The sequence below is a fragment of the Amblyomma mixtum genome, chromosome 2, assembly GCF_055824585.1.
Source record: "Amblyomma mixtum isolate Tamu chromosome 2, ASM5582458v1, whole genome shotgun sequence".
In the NCBI taxonomy this organism is placed as follows: Eukaryota; Metazoa; Arthropoda; class Arachnida; order Ixodida; family Ixodidae; genus Amblyomma; species Amblyomma mixtum.
In genome coordinates this window covers 140,660,998-140,682,872 of record NC_143013.1, presented here as the reverse complement: position 1 = coordinate 140,682,872, position 21,875 = coordinate 140,660,998, and the positions used below count along the sequence as shown (strand labels likewise).

Here is a 21,875-nt window from a genome sequence, read left to right as displayed (position 1 = left end):
CACTTTTGCATAATGGGGACCTTAAACATTGTTTACGCTGGGGCACCGAGCGATGCTTGCTTGAGATGGCACCTGTCTTCACAGAGAAAGGTGAAACAAGACTCCGGCACGACAATCACTTGGTGCAGAGCAGTGAAATTACACTTACCTCTCGCTGATCGATCTTCCGTACGTTAAAACGTACTTCGCGCCTCCGCGTCGACAAAGATGGCAAATTGGCTTTGAAAAGGAAAGGAAAGTAGAGCCGGCACAAGAGCGGCCCACGTAGTGGCATAAGAGTTTAAAGCAAGTATCTCTAGAATTTCTGGGGAGGGGGGCAGGAGGGGTGTAGGAGTATGAGCACCAGCACAACTTCCTTTGCTGCGCATATACCTCTCGTTCCTTTCGTTCCCAGAGGTCACAAATGTAGCAGGCATAGTTCCTTTTCTACGCCAAATTTTCAAAGAAAGGTTTCTGCGTAAGCCCACTTTCACATCAGCTGTCAGACGTAACGCTTGGCACCCACCGAAAATGTGGTATCGCGAAAAATATGACCATCGAATGAGAAAAATGCTTCAAGTTTTAATTATCGAATTCAGAGGCAACATTGCATTTTCAGGATGAAACCCTTTACTCGTATGCCGCAACCCAATAACCACTTTAGAAAATCTCAGTAGGTGCTATGGCCTGGAGTATTTCGGCTCTGTAGTAAGTCCTGAACCGAAGCGAATAGTGAAAAGCGCATTAATGACGCTGGTTTCACAGCTCATTTGCAAAGTTTGACAAATGCTATCCAAGAAAACTTTAACAACCCTTTTATTAATGTTTTACCGGAAATAAAATGTAAAATTGTTGTGTCGTTCAAGTGATACCTGGAACCGTGAGACACTTATTGCGCCCTTTCTGAGTAACAATTATTAACATGCAGGCACGAAAATAAGCAACGGCGTCATATCATGAGCACTTTTGTTCTGTTTTCGCTGTCACCAAGCAAGTTAATAATGCATTTGGTGGTAAACTGCCGACAGAATCATGCGTTGTGCCCTGTTAAGTTTCACTGCCTAATAAAATGTTTAAATTTACTGCTCTGCAGCTTCTCCGGGGGCATACGCATGTTTCCTCTGTTATTAGACTAAAGCACGTTTTTTACCTCCGTGTTTTCAAACACAGCAAATAGTTCAGTTTTTTCACGTAGTAAGTCCCCCGTACAGTTACTATTTTTACTGTGAATATACAGCACGGAACTGCATAAATGGTGAGCAATGAGCCAAGAGAGGACGTCCATTGCAGCAACTGCAAATGTACATAGCCTTTCTGGCAGCCACACTTAAAGCGCAGACGCATAATTATCGAGCTATTTTGTTGCAGCGAGTATAATTATCGTTTCTGTACAATTGGCGACGCTCCGAGGCAAGGTTCATTTACCTTACGCACCAACAAGCGCTCCTCTGCCGCAGTACGGAGGCAATAAATCCTTAGCCCCTAGACTGAATGCCTACGCCTTCAGGAGTCTGTGTGTGTGTGCAGGGCAGTAACAGGCAGGGAAACACACTCAGAATGTCCGCTATTCTTAGCCAACCTTGCCTTCCGAGTTTTCCCAACGTAGAGCTTTCCTGCAGCCAAGAATGGCGTTTTCCGAAGGCACAAAATTTACTCCAACTCGTCGTTTCAGACATGGAGCTCAGCGTTAATACCTCTAACTTTAAAAAGTACGGTATGCATAAATAAAAGAAGGCAGAGAAACAGCGCGGGTTCGGGCCGCTGTATGCAACCACTTTGGAAAGGGTGGTTGAGTTCAATGAATATACGTAATTGACATTGGTGTGCTTGCGTGTTACCTGCATGTACTTACACTTGGAAACGTTGAGCTGCATTACCCATGTGGAACACCAATCTTCTAGTATTCTTTTAAGTCACTTTGAAGGATTAGCTGGTATTCTTTAGTGGTTATGCGACGGTGCAAGACGCAGCCGTCTGCGAAAAGACGAATGGTCGATGAGATGCCTGCAGGAAGTTCATTTATGAACATTAAAAATAGAGATGGACCGAGCACCGATCCCTGTGGGACGCCGGACAAAACCTGAGTTGCAGGCGAGTGATCATTATGGATAATAGTGTATTGACATAGTGTATTGATCTTACGATATATGAGCAAAATAGAGTTGATAACTTCTTTGCCTTTGAAAAATGGTTTTGTCTGGAATTGCTGGCGAGGTTTAGGATACCCTTGAAAGCCAACTTCAAGTATGTGTATGGAACTTACCACAGCTGACAGGACACAGTGAAAAACGAAGGGATTGCACAACGCGCTACGTCCATGCAAAACTCGCTAAACTGCCGAAATTAGGCAGAAAATATGTTTGCATTCCTACCTATAATAGAAGACACCCAGGTGCGCATAGACACGCGGACAAGGAGCAAAGTACACTACAATCCGCAACTTTTACTAGGCCCTGACTAAATTTCGGAAAGAAATAAAAACAACTCTGGAACGTGTAATCAATGTTGCAGCCAAAAATGCTTCCTTACTATGAAACAGCATCCAAGGCATGTTCGCAATTTTCTTTGCTGCACGGTAAAGATTCACTGCTGCCTCTGTAAAAAAACAACCTAAATAATCTTATTGCAATTTGAAAAAAGAAATGGGCGTAACGACGCCATGCAAGAAGAAAACACCAAAGTCTTATGTTTTAAAGTCGGCTCAGTTCAATTTGTAACTCCCTGGCTTCGTAACGGGGAAGGTATATCTCAGGAGTACCAGCGCACCAGGAATGCGCAGCCACTAGCGTGTAGGGTAACTAAGTTTGTTCGCCGACCGTAATGAAGTGCGTTGCCTTTCTCCTCAACCCCTCTACCCCCCAAGAAACAAAATAGATAGACTCAATCCGTGGTCAGAAAACAAATAAACAGCAAAAGTAGAAAAAACGGTTCAAAAAAATAAAACCTGAACGCTGCCACACTAGTACAGAAGAATAAATTGCCTACAGAGGATTGAGATGTTTGCACACAGCAAGAAAACAATTTCTGAAGCGAAAGCTGCCTCAAGGGACGAGCATGAAAAAAAGGTAAGACCAAGCTTACTACGGCTCGCCAACGCGCAAGGCAAGCTTGGTGATGGAAACGCCAGTGAAATGAGAAACTGCCTGGGCACCCAACTTTCATCCGACAAGCGCAAACTGCTTACGGGGGAGAGCTTAATAAAAGGACTTTGCGTTGCTACTTTGCGTTGCCGAGCTAATGTGACTTATTTGCACATTTTTTTATATGCTGTAAATTTTTCGATGAATTCTCGTGGAAGGAACTTTGGAGGGCATTGCTACGGGTGACACGGGGTGACGTTTCTGATTGATGGTCAAGAATGTCCAAAAGAAGGCAGAACAGGATAGATTCGATGTATATTTATTGGAGTTTCAGCGGGAAACTACATTTTATTCTATTCACACTTTTCAGGCAAGCGTTATGTGAAGATGAAGATAATCGGTAGCATGTCAAATGCAGGCCAGCTGTTGTGGGTGATTTCTCCACGCGTATTAGACTGCTATCCTATTGCGCTGTGGGTCATATTTGCGCAGCATCTCACAGAGGACGCCACAAATCTGTTGTGCACGCGCTAGCTTGCCGCACAGCGCAAAGAAGGCGCCACGAATCAGTGCACTGAAGAAATAGAAGCCGAACTGCAAGCGCATTTCCCTCGCAATAAATCGCATTGATCACGTGAGAGTTTTAATGTGATAGCATCAGTTTTCGCACCATAACCCCGCCGATGTCCGAAACAAAATTGGCTGATTGGTCGAGAGAGGACATGTGGCTTTGTAACGTCATTACAACCTGTCCTGATGGGACACTTTGACTGGTCTACAGAGGTCCCGTCACCTAGTGACGTCCACCTGCCGATTGTTGCAGCTGGCATCCTGGCCACCATATTGTTCCCTACCCACTGCGAGAGGTAAGAATTAAATTAATTATCGGTCGAGACAGGTGACGTGACCTTACTATGTCATCGCAACATATGAATCGGATTGTGAGCAACATATTTTGTTTATAGCAGCCAAGATGGCGTAATAATTTGTCAGACGCAACCTGGGGCAGTCCGGTGTCGCGAAATTATTCGAATGGTTGAAAGATCTATAACATCACAAGGTCACGTGATCCGAAAGGAACAAATCACAGGTCGCTACCAAAAGGAGGCATATTCAAGAATGGATCAAAATCATTATATATTACATAGGGCATTAGTACCAATTAGTAAACAAATTGAGATGGCTTAGTGCACTGATGGAAAGCAGAATTGCTCTCCAATTGGCCACACCAAAGAATGTCATCTCTAAAAGTCGCGGAACCTGCACAGACTTGACCTTCTGTTTCAAGAAAAACATTCTGGAATTAGAATATGGCTTGAAATTTAACTGGCGATAAAAACATATTCATAAAGCTCCATCAAGAAGAAATCATGCTCAAAGCAACTCCACTGAGTAGATTTTCGACCTCACACGTGGGTTAAGATACAAAAGAAATCTATTCGAAAGGAATGGACGGAGACGAATTGAACGCTTCAGTTGCAAGGGAGTCGAAAAACTGGAATAAAAATTTGAAGAAAAAAAATGTCATATATGCAAACGTGGGCACCATGATAGCAAAGCGGATACTTGCTGCTGCAGCTAGCAGTCTGAAAGTACTAGTTCACGAACCGACAATTGCGAAGAAGCTGACGCAACCACACAATGAAGGTGCAACGCAAGGTGCGACAGTTGTGAAGCCTGATGTTATCTGATTGCACTCTTAAACAGAATTTTGTGGTGTCCCGATATTTTTTGGTGCTATTGAACAATAAGAAGATTTATCGTCCTGGCCTAATTTTTCCTTATTTTTTAATTGTTCCGTGTTCTTTATTTCTAAATTCTAAACATGTTTCCTTATTGAGGAAAGTTGTTCATACTGAAGAAGGCCGCCTTGCCGTCACCAACATGAACGCTTTCGTACTCAAACTATCCTCCAGCGCTCTATCCGATATCTGCAGCTTCGAGTCAGGTTCGCAGCGGTGGGCATTCGGTGTCATAGAGCTGTCAGTTTTCTTTTTAATAGCTTTAAATTAGTCTTATTTCGCAAGTGCTCACGCAATTCCTGTAATAACAATAAAAAAAAATGCGTGCCTCCCGTGACCTAAACACCGGGCCGGATAAATGTCAGCCGCCCATGTGAGCACAAGAAGCCCTCGGCCTAGTCAGAGGAATGGAACTTCCATGTGCACTACTGTCTACCAATACAGACGTCTACACCACTTCCTCCAATATTGTCATGCAAGAAGCCAACAGGAGCGCCGTATTGTCGTCATGACAAAGGTATCCAGGGGAAAAAAAAACTTAGTCCCCGAGTGGGACTCGAAGCGCCGCTTGCGAAAACAGCGTAGCATTGTGTCCCGCTGCGTTAGTCAATTAGGGCAAGAGCTGCTGCCTGTCGCGTTTCGTACGTGCGCAGGAATGATTAAACTTTAAGCAACAGTTTGCTACAATCAACAGGCTCTCTGAGCTCGTTGAAACCGAAACTAACTGGAGTGGCATGCACCTAACCTAGTCATATAATCTTGTCACACCCCATCGTAAACAACGATTCTGAATTGGCGACTGAGTCGTTATAGAGATTTATTATGGTGCCTAGAATACTAGCTAGACTGCCGTCTCCCGCTCGGCACGCGGTGAAGCAGTAATGCATGAAGCGGTGGTGCTGCTAACAGTCGGAGAGGGTCGGAACAGACAGCGGATGCACTTTTTAATGCGAAATAATTATATTTCCAATTGCGACAAAACGCATAGTTGGTGTCGCGGTACAAAAAATCCAGCTGCCGTGGAGGTGGCAAGAAGTGGAGTGGCAGCGAGCGCAGCGGCTCTGGAGCAAGGGAACATAGTCGGAGTGGAGAGTGCGTGATAGAAGCAAAGAGATATTCGCGAACAAATTCAACTCGAGGGGGCGCTGCGAAGTCGGGGAACATAAAGTCACTGGAACTCTGAAAGTACTGCAACCGGCGGGCTTTGCGCGGGCAACATTGGGGTGTTGTTGCCAGAGGCGGTCCAGCGCGGCGAGCGCGTCGTCTGCTAGGCGAAGAAATTCTCCCTTACGGCCGCCTCGTTCATCGGTTTTGCGCAAAAAAATTAATAAATGAAAGTATTCATGATTGACAGCTTAGATGAGGTGAGGGTTTACGAAAACCTTGACAGCGTCGCACGAGAGCTGCGCAGCCTCTGGTATTCTTGAGTCCCCGGGTGTGCGCTGTTAGCAGGCTTGTCCTATCGCTTCCGTGAGAGGCTCGCAAATGCATGTTTCCGGGACCCGGAAAACTTTAAAGCCGGTAGGCTGCGTAGATACGAGCGCGATTCATCAAAACGTTTACTAAATAGGTTCACTTGGAAGTCTGATGCGTATAAAACGTTCCCTGTACGCTTACTGTTTCCTGCCGCCTTTTCTTCCCTCCGTGCGGTCGAAGGTCGGCGGCTTGTGGGAGGTAGTTGGGCGACCCCAAGGTCGACGAGGGGGTCAACGCTCTAACTGTGCGGCCAGATAGTCCCCAATAAAATCCTTTCGCGACTGCTTACTGGCGACGGAGGATGAGATGGTGAGGGGTGTAGCCGGTTGGCAGAAGAAACGAAAGTCGGGGAGGTCGTTTGGGGAATAAACGCCCATATTAGCATGCGGACGCGCTGTGGCTGTATTTTGATCGAGGCGAAATACAAAAACTCCCGCGTGCCCGTGTGCAGTGCGATGTAAGTGCGCGTTAAATAACTCCAGGTGGCATAAATTCCCCCACTGCGCTCCACTTCGGCACCTTAGCTAACGTGTCATTTCGGGACGTTAAACTCCGTAATTTATTTTTTTTCTTAAGCCTAATTAGCCAATATCGATGACCAGTATGGAAAAAATCTCGTAAAGCCATGTCTCCGAAGACATTTATAGCTGTCACACGCAGACAAACGCAGACACACGACGCGCAGAGACACGCACACGCACGCACACAGACACACGCGGTGCACAAAAACGCGCGCACACAGATACTTAAGCAAACACACGCACTGACAGAGACACGCATACACAGACACACGCACGCACAGCTCACATGCGCGCACACAGAGAAAGGCGCGTGCACACACACGCGCGCGCGCACAGAGACACGCATACGCACGCAGACATACGCTCATATAGAGGCGCAGACACGTGCGCGCTCACGCAGACAAATGCAAGCACGCAAGCGCGCACACAGGCAGACACACACGCACTCATATGCGATACTGAACGTGCTACTTCGTAAAACACGCCGTCCAACCACCTCGGAAGCACTGCGCCCCGTCGGCTCTTAGAGCGAGTGGTCCACCTACAGCGGCGCCTAATCACGTGATCGCAACTGGCCAATATGCGGCGCGGCGGCAAAGAGAAAACAGCTGCGGTACATACAGAGTTCCAGTGACTTTAGGGGAACATGGCATGAGTGGAAGCCCACGCATAGCTTGTCACTTATGAATGTATGGGCATCCCTTGCTTGTGCTGAAATTCGCACTGTTGTGTGGGGCCTAATCCCGTTTTTGACGCTGAGCACTCAATTATGACATCCTCTAAGGCCACCAGGTTGTTCATAGAAGGCAAGCGTAGAAGGGGGCGGCAGAAAATTAGGTGGGCAGATGAGATTAAGAAGTTTGCGGGGATACGGGGGCCGCAACTGGCGAAGGACAGTGTTAATTGGAGAGACATGGTAGACGCCTTCTCCCTGAAGTGGCCGTAGTCAGGCTTGTGATGATGATTATGAAGGCCACCAGAGACTATCAGACAGAATTTGCGGCGACGATGTGGCTATCGATCCTTGCGAAATCGCACTATCAGACGCACGTCTTTACAGAATCTACTGGGAAGAAGCTGAAGTGTTCCTGTGTTGCCGATGTCTGTGACAAACGGAAACGTGTTGGCACAGTGTTTATCCGTTACTACAGGTAGGACCTTGGCAATTTTGCCGCTATTTAGCGAGAAACGTAAGCAGCGCCGCGCTCCCCGGAGGTGTCTCCGTTTGTCGCGCTTTTAGTGCATTGCGTTTGTTGCCGCTAACTTCTTGGTAGCAATGAGGGCATGTCGTGTTTGAGAAGATGCATCGACCTGTGTCCAGAAGGGGCAGCAAAATAAATCGGGATGTGAATGTGCGCAACACGCCCACACAAAGATAAATATGCTTTCCGAAAAATTCGACCTTGTGCGGTAATGGACCTTTCATAGTGCATTTTCACCGAAGTAGTTCTACATAATTTTGCGTCATTGGTCGTGTCGGTTGCCTCTCGTAGTGTCGCGAGTTTGCCTGTGCTAACGCTAAAGCCGAAATGGCGGCCCTTCAGAGGAAGTTTAAAAAGCGAAGATAACGGAGGTCAAGCATTCTGGATCGTGTAGGTGGGTGAGTACCGTACGTGACAACGCGAAGTGATTGCAGTTACTCGCCAAACGTCTGCGTGCTGCGTACCGTTTTTTTGTGTGTGTATCCATCAATGATATCGGACACCATAAACTCGCTCCCAAGCGAAGGTCTCAGGAGCTCTCGTTTACGCAGGCATTCGGCTCAGAAGCACACAAGTAAACAGGTGTTCACATGACACTCGAACGACATACGTCGAAGTACATGCCGACAGAAGCTTCGAGAAACGGAAGTCGATCGATGGCTTGTGGAGGCATTGTCTGGTGCTTTAATTTTCTGCAACTTCTGTAATTTCTGGTGATGAAATTAAAGAAATAATTTTTTCACCGAATTCGCTTGCCAACTCCTTTCTGGAGCTATTGAATTTTTATGCACTTATTTAATGACCATGAAAGCATGAAAGCAGGCAGGTTTTACACCTTGATTCTATGTCAATGGTTTCATAACGCATAATTTTATTTTCATGCGATTTCGGCAAGCCCGATTGCGCCTTCATATAAAGCTAACAATTTTCATTGTTCTAATTTCATTCTTTTCAACAGTAGTAGGCCTGTCATTTATGCGCAACTGCTTAGCTGGAGGTGCCTAGGCACTAAGTAAAAGACCTCACGCAGAAAGCTTGGAGACATCCTGAGCCATGTGTGCACACAAAGAGTGTTAAAAGATAAATCGAGTCTGTGGCACGTAGTATTCTCTAGAGTGGCTCAAACATCAAAAGAGTCCCTTCATTGCAAGACTATACAAATGCTGTTCATGCAAGATTAACATCACACAATTATCCATTCCTCCCTCAAATCCTGAGAAGAAAACATATCTGCACCCTACCCATGGTACGTTGAATCAAGAAAGATAAGAGTGTATCTGTTTCTTACAAAAATTGCTAGATATAGAGCCAAGGACTTGAGATGTGCAACACAGGTATCACTTCAAAGCAGTCCCTTTTAATAGGGTGCTCTCTTGACGCCATTGTCTGTTTCTCATGTAAGTGTTATGGGGGTCGAGAGATGATTTCTAGACCATGTACCCAACGAAGCAGCGAAATTTCTTTAAAAATTATGAATCACGACTTGAGCGGCATGCAGGTCACGTAGCTTGCCTTGACACCATATACGTAAAAGAGGCCACTTCGCCTTTCCTAATTTTTATTGTTTTGCTGTGTTGATGCGCACTCTCAGGCTGCTGCATTCCAGGCATGAAATGTACTACATGGCACGAGTCATGTCACAGTTCCTTCAGAAAGTAAGGTGTTGGGCATTCCTTGTTTACCCTAGCTTTCACACAGGCAGTTCATAAGCTATTAAATCATCCCTCATCATCCTGCAGCTTAATATAGGGCGCATTCACATTGGCAAATACTACATAACTTTGCCCTAATGTACAAAAGTTGTAAACCCGAGCCACACTTCATGCAAGCGTTAAACCTATTCAGTATGCAGTTAATATCCACCAGTATGAATGCCTGTTTATCAGTTAAACATTTTCTGGAACCTGATGTTCCCCACGCATTGTATCTCGTAGGCTTTGGTTTGGTTTTAAGACTTGAGTGACTTTTGATGTCAAGGAGGCTTAGTGCGGCTTTATGAAAGCCCATATTCCTTTATTGATACCGTCATTTCATATCTCATTTAGATACTCTGCTTATTGCTTTTACTTTTAGCTCTGCAAGAATTTGCATGAGCAACATTTTTGTGTAGGCGCTCTGTAATTCGTTCGTAGGCTTCACTGTGCGTGGATGTTCACAGGCACTGGTGGAGCTTGGTACGCTTTTTCTACACTGGGCTTTTACAAGGGCGATAAATGTTTTGTAATTGAATGTATGGTTGTTATGAAGTAGTGGTGGGAATGGTTTAGATAGTCGAGTACAATAAGACAGCAGTGGCAATTTTCAGCCATAAAAGCCATTTCGCACTTGCCATGAAAACTAGTGTCTATTATTTATTTATCTACCCTAGTCTTTGATGCGAACGATATCATTCACGCCGAATGGTACTGCTCTCTCCCTGCTGAAAACTAGCAGAGGGTGATAATCTGTTCGGCAAAGCTCTTTGAAGTGAAAACTTTTGTGTCATTCTCGTGCGGATTATAATAAAGATATCCGATTCATAGAAAAGGAACGAGAGTCCTCCTTAGTACAAGCTCATTATAATTATGTTGTGGTTGAGGGAGGGGAAGACGGCTGTAAAAATTGTATTAAAAAAAATAATGCTGCGTAGGACAACTCGAAGTGAAGGCTTAAGTCATGAAGCACAGCCCCAGTGGCGGTGCAAAGATTGTGTGGGTGCATATAGGAGCCAATAGCTATGCTAATAACCTCGTCTGTGTGTGTGGTAAAGTTTTGCGTCTGATGTAAGCTCCACTGTAGAGCAAGCCGTAACACGTGCTTTCAAGTTATGCCGCAGGGCTCCGATTTCTTGTTTTCCTCTTACCATACCATTTGATTATCCTGCATAACGTAAACATTGCCCCACTTGCTGATGCCTACTAACCTTCAGGGAGGAGACTATAGTCCAAGAAGCAATATCAAGAGAAGTATGTCGGATGCAGGCTAGTCTTTACGTACAATCCGTCCCTTTTAGGAATGGAATACAACAACATGCCTTGTTACGACAGTAACAACGGCGCTCTCAGGTAACTCGCTGCTGAGCTTGTGTGGCTTATTATTCAGTACTTAGCAGGTTTCAACAACACGTACACCAGAGTATGAATGTTCAAATTCATCTGCATGTAGATGACGCATGTGGACACACATCAAATATATAGAAGGTGCTCCTCCATGCCAACAGCACCTCTTTGCGAGTGAGCAACGCATGCCTTCAAGCGCGCGTCTTTGCTTACCTGCCGCTGTGTGTGTTCCTTGGCTCCCAGGCGTACGCCCTTCGGACCTTATTGGGAATAAAGGCACTTGCGCAACGATTGCCGTGCCGGCCGATCTTGCCTTCCTCGCAGTCCGCGCAGCACAAATACCAGGTGTGTGCTTCCAGTGCATAAACTTACAGTCTGCCGAGCCGTGCCGAACAGGCGAACGATCGCGCAACTGACCCTTGTCGCAGTAACGCGCGTGGTCCAATATTGAGCCCTGTGCCTCTGGCCCATTGAAAAACGATACGGAGAAAAAAAGCCGACAATCATAGATTGCTTCCTTGCGTGCATTTAGCGATAGCCTTAATTAATGGCAGGAGGTTGAATTACCACCTGATCCTAGCTGCTGTAGTTGTTTATGGGTGGCATCGTTGCGACAGCAAAGGCGAGTACGAGCACAACAGCTGCGCCTGCGTTTCGAACCTTAGTAACTTTAGGAGGATATAATAGATAATAGGAAAGACGAAATCGTACCACCAGAACTAGAAAATACAGTACTGTCGGTGTGACCTTTAAAGATCCGCGGACAATCGCACCACCGCCAATCATCCGGCGCCAATCATTACAGCACGAAGAACATTTACGAAATTATGTCTCACTGCGTTGACGCGGATTGCGGAACGGTGCAGATTAGGTTTTCCGTTCGCTTTTCTCGGTTGATGCTGCTCTATGAGCATTTTACTACTGTGTTTCTATTAGGCTGGCGAAGGGCGTCTGCTACAGGACCACCATTCTTCGTTTCTTCCCGGCGCCGCCAGGTACCGCATGAACGGGTTAATTCGCTTAAGGCAAGGTTGTCCTCTATCACCCGCTGCTGTTCATGCTTTACGTGATAAATATGGAAAGAAGGCTAGAAGAAAGTAAAGTAGGTTATAATCTGTCGTACAGATTAGGCGGAAATGTAGTTGAGCAGCGACTCCCGGGTTTAATGTATGCGGACGATATTGTACTGTTAGCAGATAGCCAGGAAGATTTACAAACTTTGGTTAATTGCTGTGGAGACGAAGCAGACGCTCTAGAGCATCTTCCGCAGTCTAGAGAGTAGGGGCAAGCAACGCCAGTTCTTCGTGCTGCGTTTTAGAGCAGCTACAAGTCCCCACCGCACACTTTACATGCCCAGCTTTCAACGATGGCACACGACAGCATGCCAGTGTCAAACAGAGCATAGCCACGGTCACAAAAACTTGCCTTTAGGTCCTCCATGCGTGCTACCGAACGCGACATCTCTGTAGAAGACGCGCACGTGGCGTCCGCTGCGTCCAGCGTCGGAATGCGTTGCGGGCATTTGGTGCCATGAGGAACAAACTTATGCTCATTCCGGTGAAAGCGACGCTTTTGAAATAGTTTCTTCGTCTTCGCCATATCATGAACGCTTAGAATGTAGCCTGAAAGCAATAAAAAACAGATTTTAGCCGTGAAAGCAAGCCGATAGAGAACCAAAACTACTTGCGTCGCGAGAGAAACTGGCAGCGTCTGAGGATTGTTTTGGCTAAAAACGGAACGCTAGGTATTTATTGCTGTCGCCAAACGAGCAATAACTATTCTGCTAAACATAGAGAAAACAGGCGTTTTTTTTCAACACACGAGGCGTACAGATATCGCATAGGTGTGAAAGGAGGCGTGGTCGGTCACCACCTAGGTTTCGGAAAAAGCCAATTTTAGGGGTAAATAATTCATGCACACGCAAGTGACCCATTGGGAATCAACCACAGTGCACCAAGGTCAATGTCAAGATCAAAGATCTAGACCAAGGAGAAAGGTCAAGGTTGCGGCAGAAACGCGTCACTGAAGCCATAGGCTGTCGGCGTTCATTGCGTTGTTGGCGATGACAACGGTTTAGACTCCGATGATTTGAACAAAGGAAGTGCGCAAAACTGGCTCCCTGGGTCAGTAGGCGCCTGAATCGCACTTTGAGGTACGTGGGGTGGTGAGAGAGACAGATGTGGGCTGCATGATTTAGCGCTGACGTGGCCGTGGCAGACACGCGGCACAGCGGCAACAGACCGCAGCGTTCGTTGGGTGCGCAAGGTCCCGCGATCAATCCTTAACTGTCAGCTGATAGGGTGGCAGGGCGGACACGCTTTCTATCCAGTGTCCGGAATGCACAAAAAGTTACAGACGCCAAGCCGCGTGTAATTGCCCGATACGCCATAGCTTTCGCTCTCTAACCAGTAGTAGTTAAACCGCAGGTACTATTTTTAGAATTCGATGAGTTTAAACGAGCCGAATGCTTGTAACTTGCAGGAAAAGAATACGAAATATATTTGATATAGCATTTGACATGCTGAAATAATACCCGACTAAAGTGGCATCGCCGTCAGGCTTCTGTCCAGTGCATATCGCCAGACAGGCCGCAGAATGACGTCACGTAGGGCGGTGTTAACGGCAGAAGCGGTTGTTTCAAGGAATAAACGAATGCCGTCGAAGTTAAAGTTCACGAAGCACTCTTTGACGGCATCGGAAGCATGTAAACGAAGGCAGCGGCATCTGAAATTTCGGTAACAATGACGTCACCACAAGTTTCCCCCCACTCATCCAGCGCAGTGACGAGAAGCCTGAAAATAGTTGCGGTTTCAAACGGTGATTACGTCACCAGTTTGAATGCCAACGCAAAACTACTTTGCACGCTTTACACAGAAGCTTCATAGATGAGAATTTTTCAATTATGTTGAATTCTAAAAAATCATTTCACCTTCTCTTTAACGTTAACACCTGCACAGTACGGAATTCTTAATGCTTGCTTCGGCTGCTTATGAAATAAAACACAGATGACTCATGACGATCTAGAAACCCAAATCTCTGATTAAATAGAATGGAGAGCTGGACTAGTTGGCGCATGTTTGGAAGGGTAAAACCAGGCGAAAGCATGCAGACATAGCAGAGGCACACTGGACGAGGCTGGAGAAATATGGGCGAGTTGGTTTGTTAAAACTGGCGCTCAAATAAAACTGCCTCCCTCTGTGTTTGTGCTGTGTCTGCATCTTCTCCACTGCATGTATTCTTCCTAGCATCTCCGATTGCGATGCATTTCTCTTTTTTTTTTGCAGTGCCCTGCAACGACTTTTTGAAAACTTTTATCGAAGGTATGGGAGCCCATAGGAAACACCTCTTCCTACTAGCGTGCTGAAAAATTGGCCCTTGTGTACAAAAAATAAAACGGCATGAAAAAAAGATATAATCACTTCCACATTATGCTAGCTATTGCCTCTACATTTGAGACAAAATGAAGGGACGAGGATAATTGGACACCGGCTGAAGTCGTACATTCACGTCCCTATTCAGTGCAAATGCATTACTTCACTAGCAATCCTGGAAAAGCTGACTTATCTTTTAAACCTCTCAGATACCGGCAGAAATAAACTAAATATTGCCGCGACTTAATTTGGAACCCACGGTGGCGCGAACAGGTAAGATTCGCTGGCCGCTGCAAGAGAGCAGAACACTATTTCCGCATTTTTTCTTTATTGCCTGTTCCAGCAAGTGCAGAAGCACCCCAACTTTGTCGGTTGGTTTGACATCAATTTATGAACATTTATTTTAGGTACAATATCCATCCCATCAATCACTTCGTCGCAGGAACCTTGGTTCCTCAGAATGCACGCAGCTTACATATATTTTTTATTCATATTGCAGCGAAGAAGCACACAAACACACAGTGAAGGAACCCGCAAAAAACACGGACGAACGCTGCACTCACAACTGGTTTACTGCGAAAAGATTTCTAGCTTAAAATGGCTCACGCATCTGCGCACTACAGAAAGAAAACCATAACGAACACGTGCCAGGAAATAACATCTTATATTGCCCCAAAGAGGTTGAATTCCGAAGCGTACAAAAAAAACGGATGCATCACTAATGCAGCAATCTGCTTTTCCCTGCATTAGTGCATTAGTGATGCATCCGTTTTTTTGTACGCTTCGGAATTCAACCTCTTTGCGGCAATATAAGATGTTATTTCCTGGCACGTGTTCGTTATGGTTTTCTTTCTGTAGTGTGCAGATGAGTGAGCCATTTTAAGCTCGAAATCTTTTCGCAGTAAACCAGTTGTGAGTGCAACGTTCGTCCGTGTTTTTTTTGCGTGTTCCTCCTGTGTGTGTATGTGCTTCTTCGCTGCAATATGAATCAAGAATGTTACCAACTCGCCCAAAAACGTGTTTTACTCAAGTTACATATATTATCAACAAAATAACTACAAACAGGGCGCACGATAGGATCACAATTTCTGACTGCCATTCTAGACATCCAGGTACCATGGAATCAATGGCGAAACAGCCCATACTATGGAATCAACTCCTTCTTAACGGCGAGAAACCGAATTCCTCTCGGAGTGAGCGGGAGGTCTTTTTTAATGGTCTGTTTCAGGAGGCCCCAGAAGACTCCCGAGAAATCGAGGAATGAATGTTGAACGCTGTATAGTTTTCTAAATGCAAAGCAATTATTCCTCTATTCTAGAGACAGATCTCTCTCGTGTAGCCAACTTTTGCCACCGAGAGTACTGGTATGCAGATTGAAGAAGTAAGCTTTAACTCCCGCTGGGACCACCATTTTCCTAATCCGTTCTTGAGTGCCTTTGTCCTAACGTCCGCTGTAGAGGAACCTATACGTTGGTTCCGGAAACATGCCTGTTATTGTTCTTGTAAAATAGCGCAACGGCTCGAAGCCAAACAAGGAAGGGACACAATACAGCACTCTAACTGGTTGCGTTTCACATTCCTGGGGTGCCCCTTTTTATTTATTTATTATTACCCTGAGGGTATAAACATTACAGAGGGGAGTGGGTTTTAATCAATAAACAAACAGAAATATGCACAGCAACAAGAACATACAAATAATACTGCAAGTGGCAGTTAACAGTTAAGTTTGGTTAAGAAATGATCTAAACAAAGTCCCATAACACTTAATTAATATAACACAATGAAATTCGCGATAACGTTTGAGTGTACACAGTGGTGAAATTAAATAATATATGAACACACAGGATGAGAGGTAGGTTTTATACAATGTTAAGAAAAACTCGCATGGTCTATATTGCGCACGGCAGACTGAAATAACCAAAATTTATCGATTGTTGCAACGGAAGAGGGAAGGCGGTTCCAGTCTTTAGATGTGCAGGGTATGAATTAATCGGAGAAACATTTAGTGTTGCATGAATTTATGCCAACCTTGTGAGCGTGCTCAACGCGTGATGATACATATAAAGGTGGCATGAGCAATTTACCGTGTAAGTCATCATGGTAAAATATTTTAAGAAAGAGGGATAACCGTGCATGCTTTCGACGAAATGTGAGGGGTAGCAGATTGAGATTAAATTTCATTGAGGATACACTAGCGGTGCGTTGATAATTATAGAAGATGAAACGAGCTGCATTATTTTGAATCATTTCTAGCTGGTTAATGAAATCAGTAGTGCCCGGGTCCCAAATTGAAGATGCGTATTCAAGTTGCGAACGAACTAACGTTTTGTAAAAGAGAAGCTTGGTACTAGAAGGGGCCGAGCGAAAGTTCCGTTTTAAGTAGCCTAGCATGCGGTTAGCTTTGTTGACAATGAGTTCGACACGACTGTTCCAGCTAAGGTTAGACGCGATATGAATGCCTAGGTACTTGTATGACGCTACTGATTCGAGAGCTACATTGTTAAGGTGATACGTAGGTGAGTTGCTAGATGACCTTGATACGCGCAGGAATTTACACTTGTTAACATCACATCACATCATTTTATTTTCCTTAAAGACCCCTTGCGGGGTGTTACATAAGGGGTGGGTTTTTAAGAAGTACAGGTGTTCAATGCAGTCATGAATGTTCCAGGGCAGGTGATGGCAGCGATATCGTGGGGAAGGCCGTTCCAGTCAGCTGCTACTCGGCAAAAAAATGAATTAGAGAAAACAGTAGTACGGGCACGTGGGCGCAAAACTTGAAGAGGATGACTGATGCGATGGGATCTGCGCGGCGGGGGGGCGCAGATGTAGGGTTCTTGTCTGAGTGGCGAATAAAAAAACTTGTGGAATAAGACGAGACTGGCAGAGCGACGGCGAGCAGAAAGATTAGATAGACCTGATTGCAATTTTACAGATGATATGCTAACGTCGTATGAATACGAGGAATGAATGAATCTTGTGGCCCTGTTCTGCACAGCTTCGAGGGCGTTTGTTAGATATGCTTGGTGAGGGTTCCAGATGGCCGATGCGAATTCCAGTTTAGTTCTGATGAGTGAAATGTATGCTTGTAGTCTTACATGTTGAGGGGCATCCCGCAGGTGACGTTTCAAGAAGCCAAGTGTTTTATTAGCTGATGATATCAGCTTAGTCACATGCAGACGCCAGGATAAATCATTAGAAATGGTGATACCTAAGTATTTGTACGACTGGACGAGGTCGACAGAGGAGTTAGAAATTGTGTACTGGAAAACAAAAGGATTTCGGCGGCGGTGAAAAGATATATACTTACATTTGTTAGGGTTGAGTGTCATCAGCCACTGCAAACGCCAATTTTGCACATGGTTTAGGTCAGCCTGTAGGGATTCTTGGTCAGAAGGGTTAGTTACTGAACGATAAATAACGCAGTCATCAGCAAACAGACGGATATGACAAGATACATGCTGGGGTAGGTCGTTAATGTAAATAAGGAATAACAAAGGACCGAGGACGGAGCCCTGCGGGACGCCGGAGGTTACTGGAAGCGGGTGGGAGGGCTGATTATTAATGAAGACAGACTGAGAACGATGCGTGAGGAATTCTTTAATCCACGCGATGATGTTTGGATTTAGGTTCAGCTGAGAGAGTTTGAGAAGCAAGCATTGATGAGGTACTTTGTCGAAAACCTTAGCAAAGTCTAGAAATATGGCATCAGTTTGTAGGTTAGTGTCAAGGTTGGCGTGAATGTCATGAAGAAAAATAGCTAGTTGAGTTTCGCAGGAAAATCTTTTTCAAAATCCATGCTGGGACGGATGGAAGAAGTGATTGGAATCTAGGAATTGTATGATTTGGCTGTAAATGACATGTTCCATTAAGTTGCAGGGTACACTTGTTAATGAAATAGGGCGATAATTAAGAGGTGAATCAGTAGTACCTGTTTTGTGAACGGGAACGACCTTCCCCACTTTCCAGTCGTCAGGTATGGTTCCTTCTGACAATGATTGCGTAAACAGTGCACAAAGAATACTGGAGCAAGCTAGTTTAGCGTTCTTTAAAATTTTTGAGTTTATATCATCTATGCCGGTAGCGGATGAGTTCTTTATTTTATCAATTGTGCATGAAATTCCGCTACTGTTGAAAGTTATGGGCTCCATGGCTGTGGTGATAACAAGTGGTAATGTAGAACAGGGCAATTCGGATTCGTCAGTAAAAACTGACGAAAAAGCAGTGTTAAATGCGTTTGCACATTCGGTATCAGTCATTGTAACACCGGCATTGTTAGTGAGGGTGATAGTGCGTGTTTCTTTTGGGTTTATCACTTTCCAGAATTTTTTTGGGTTATCGACTATCATTTTTGGTAGGTCGACTTCGTAGAAGGAGCGCTTAGCTTTTACAATCGCGGCCAAGTACAAGTGTTCAACTTCATGGTATTTTACCCACGCATTTGGGCTCCCTTGTCGCTTCGCTAGTTTTCCGGGAAGGTTCTTTTAACATAGGTGGAAAGCTGAAAGTGGCATGAATTACTTTATGGTCGCTGATTTCGCGAAGGTACGTAAGGGATTCTAAGCTATCTGGATGAGTGGTCAGAATGAGGTCTAGAGTGTTAGCTGCTTCTCCTGCGACACGTGTTGGTTCAGATACTAATTGGGTCAAATTAAACTTAAGACAGACATCAAGGAATTCTCTCGACTCTTCCTGACTGACCATGGGCTGAAGTTGACTATTCCAGTCGATATTGGGGTAGTTGAAATCCCCAAATAGGAGGATATGTGCGTTAGGGTGCTTTGAACCCAGTTGATTCAGGATGTTGTGAAGCTTGCGAGGGAAGTCGGGACTACTTCGAGGTGGTCTATAGCACACCCCAATTAGAAGTGTCAGGGGTGAAGCGCGGCACACGAGCCATAGTATTTCCAAGTCCGAGCAGACATTGATGACGGAGCATGATAACTGTTCGTTGACGGCAATTAGAACTCCCCCTCCGCGGGCTTCTTTCCTATCGGCGCGAAAAAGACGAAAATTTGGCAATTCAAACAGGATCTCTGAGTCATTTATGTCGCTGTTCAACCACGTTTCGGTTAATACAAGTAGACCGCTGCCTGATGATGAAATAAGGTTTGACACGATATCACGTTTCGGCAAGAAGCTGCGGATGTTAGTAAAGATAACCGATAGGGAAAAGTTGGCACGAGGAGTAGGTGGGGAATAATGCGGTGGCCGGCAGGGGTAAGTTGATTGTTAAGATATTTCGTTAACAGTTTCAGAAGTTTCGTCAAAAATGTAACGCTTTGGGCCAATATGCAGCGTTTTAAACCGCAGGGAATAAGACACAGACTTTGCCTTAGCGAAAGCTATAAGCTGTTTTCGGCAATTCTGGACGCGGCGCGAAAAATCTTCACCTACGCTGTAGCCTGTATCTTTGAACTTTCGACCTTTGGAAAGAACTGATTCTTTTGTTTTGAAGGATGTAAATTTGACAATAATCGGGCGTTGCCGATCCTGAGAGTGTCTTCCGAGGCGGTGAGCACGTTCAATTTCGATTGGGCTTAACTGGATATCAAGGTATTGAGAGCAGTGGCGAGTTATTATTTCTTCCGATTGCGAATAGGTTTCAGAGGGGTTGGTATCAGATAAACCATAGAAAATTAGGTTGTTTCGCCGGGAGCGGTTTTCAGCGTCTTCCAGGCGAGCCTCTAGCACACTAACTAGGCGAGTCGTTTCGGTCGTAGTGGTTTGGATTGCTTCTAGGTCAGTGCGCATTGTAGACAGATTTCCTCAGTGAGTTTCTAAAGTGCTGAGACGGGTGGTGAAATCTGCCATTTTTTGGTCCATTGAGAGAAGTTGGCTCTTAAGCTCCTGCACTTCAGTTACTAATTTGGTCTGGCCAGAAGACATCTTTTTTAGTTCGTCAAGAATAATGTCTAGCTTGTCAGGACCGGGGTTTCTCTCAATATCGCCACACGACAGTAACAAAGAATGAACAACGTGAAGGCACTCAACACTGATAACAAAGCAGCACTGAGGGCTCGGGAGCTGCACCAGAAAATAGTTACTCGTTTTCTTTGAAAAGAGACTGCATGGCGAAGACGAGCGGATTAGAGAACTGTGTTGTGGCACAGCCACCGAGCCCACAGAGTGCCGGTGATGGTCGCTGTTCATTTGTAGTTGACACGTTGGATGTAGTCGCTGACGATGGGGCCTTCCAATCGGGTCTGAGGATCCAGTTGTTTTGAGCAAATATTGCAGGAAAAGGGGCGTTTTTGGTTGCCTTGTTGATGGGACCTCCGTAAGCTGCGTCGTGCAGGGGCGCATGCTCGATCGCGCTCGACCAGGGAGCGCAAAACATGCCAGGGAGCATGACGCAGACGATGAGGGGCGAGAGCACCTGCATGGCGAAGACGAGCGGATTAGAGAACTGTGTTGTGGCACAGCCACCGAGCCCACGTTTAGCGTCATTTGCCATGCTTTGCACCAAGAGGAGATGTTGTTAATGTCAGTTTGAATTGCGCGTACGTCATCGTCGGTTATTATTTCACGGAAAAGGACGCACTCGTCTGCAAATAAGTGAATTGATGATGTAACAGAATCAGGCAGGTCATTAATGAATATTAAGAAGAGTAAGGGCCCAAGCACGGTACCTTGAGGAACGCCAGAAAGAACGGGGTGTAAATGTGAGTTAGTTCCATTAGTTGCTACGAACTGCTGGCGGTCTGTTAAAAAGCACTCTAGCCATTTTAGTACGTCAGTATCGAGCCCTATCATGCGCAGTTTTAGTAGCAAAAGCCGGTGACAAACTTTATCAAAAGCCTTGACGAAATCTAAAAATATGCAATCTGCAGTGGAACGATGATCAAGAATTGCATGCAATTTATGAGTAAAGAGAACAAGTTGCGTTTCACAGGAACATGACTTACGAAAACCGTGTTGTGCATGATGAAAAAACGAGTTTTACTCTAAGAAATTTGCTATATGTGAAAAAAGAACGTGTTCTAGGATCTTACAGGGGATGCTGGTGATTGAAGTAGGCCGGTAGTTGTAAGGTGAGTGCTTGTTTCCAGATTTATGTACTGGAATCACCTTCCCTATCTTCCAGTCTGCCGGCATCGCGCTATTTTCTAGAGACTGCTGAAATAATTTAGAAAGAATAATAGAGGAATATATCTTAGTGCTTTTCAGAAATTTGGAGTTAATGCAAAATTAATGCAGTTAATGCAAACACTGCCAACCTTTGAAAAGGTTGGCAGTGTTTTAACGCTTTTATACCTAGTGAGACGAGCGGAACCTCGAGTTAAGCAAGCTTACACGTTGTTTTACCTGATCCACGGTTAGCATGCAGCTTTCTCAGTGCCTCAGATCGCCGAGCAATATCGAGGGGATGGTCGGACGCTGCCTGCTTTCTATGCCGAACTGTTCTCTCACCACGCCCGGCCTCCATGGCTGTGCGGAGCGAGTACTGGAGGCGAGCGTAGCTG

General features: G+C 45.3%; 1 pseudogene; it reads right to left on the bottom strand.

Annotated features, from left to right (window-relative positions):
• Window positions 1–19,641: 19,641 nt before the first annotated feature.
• Window positions 19,642–20,794, bottom strand: LOC149361095 (uncharacterized; annotated as a pseudogene).
• Window positions 20,795–21,875: the final 1,081 nt, after the last annotated feature.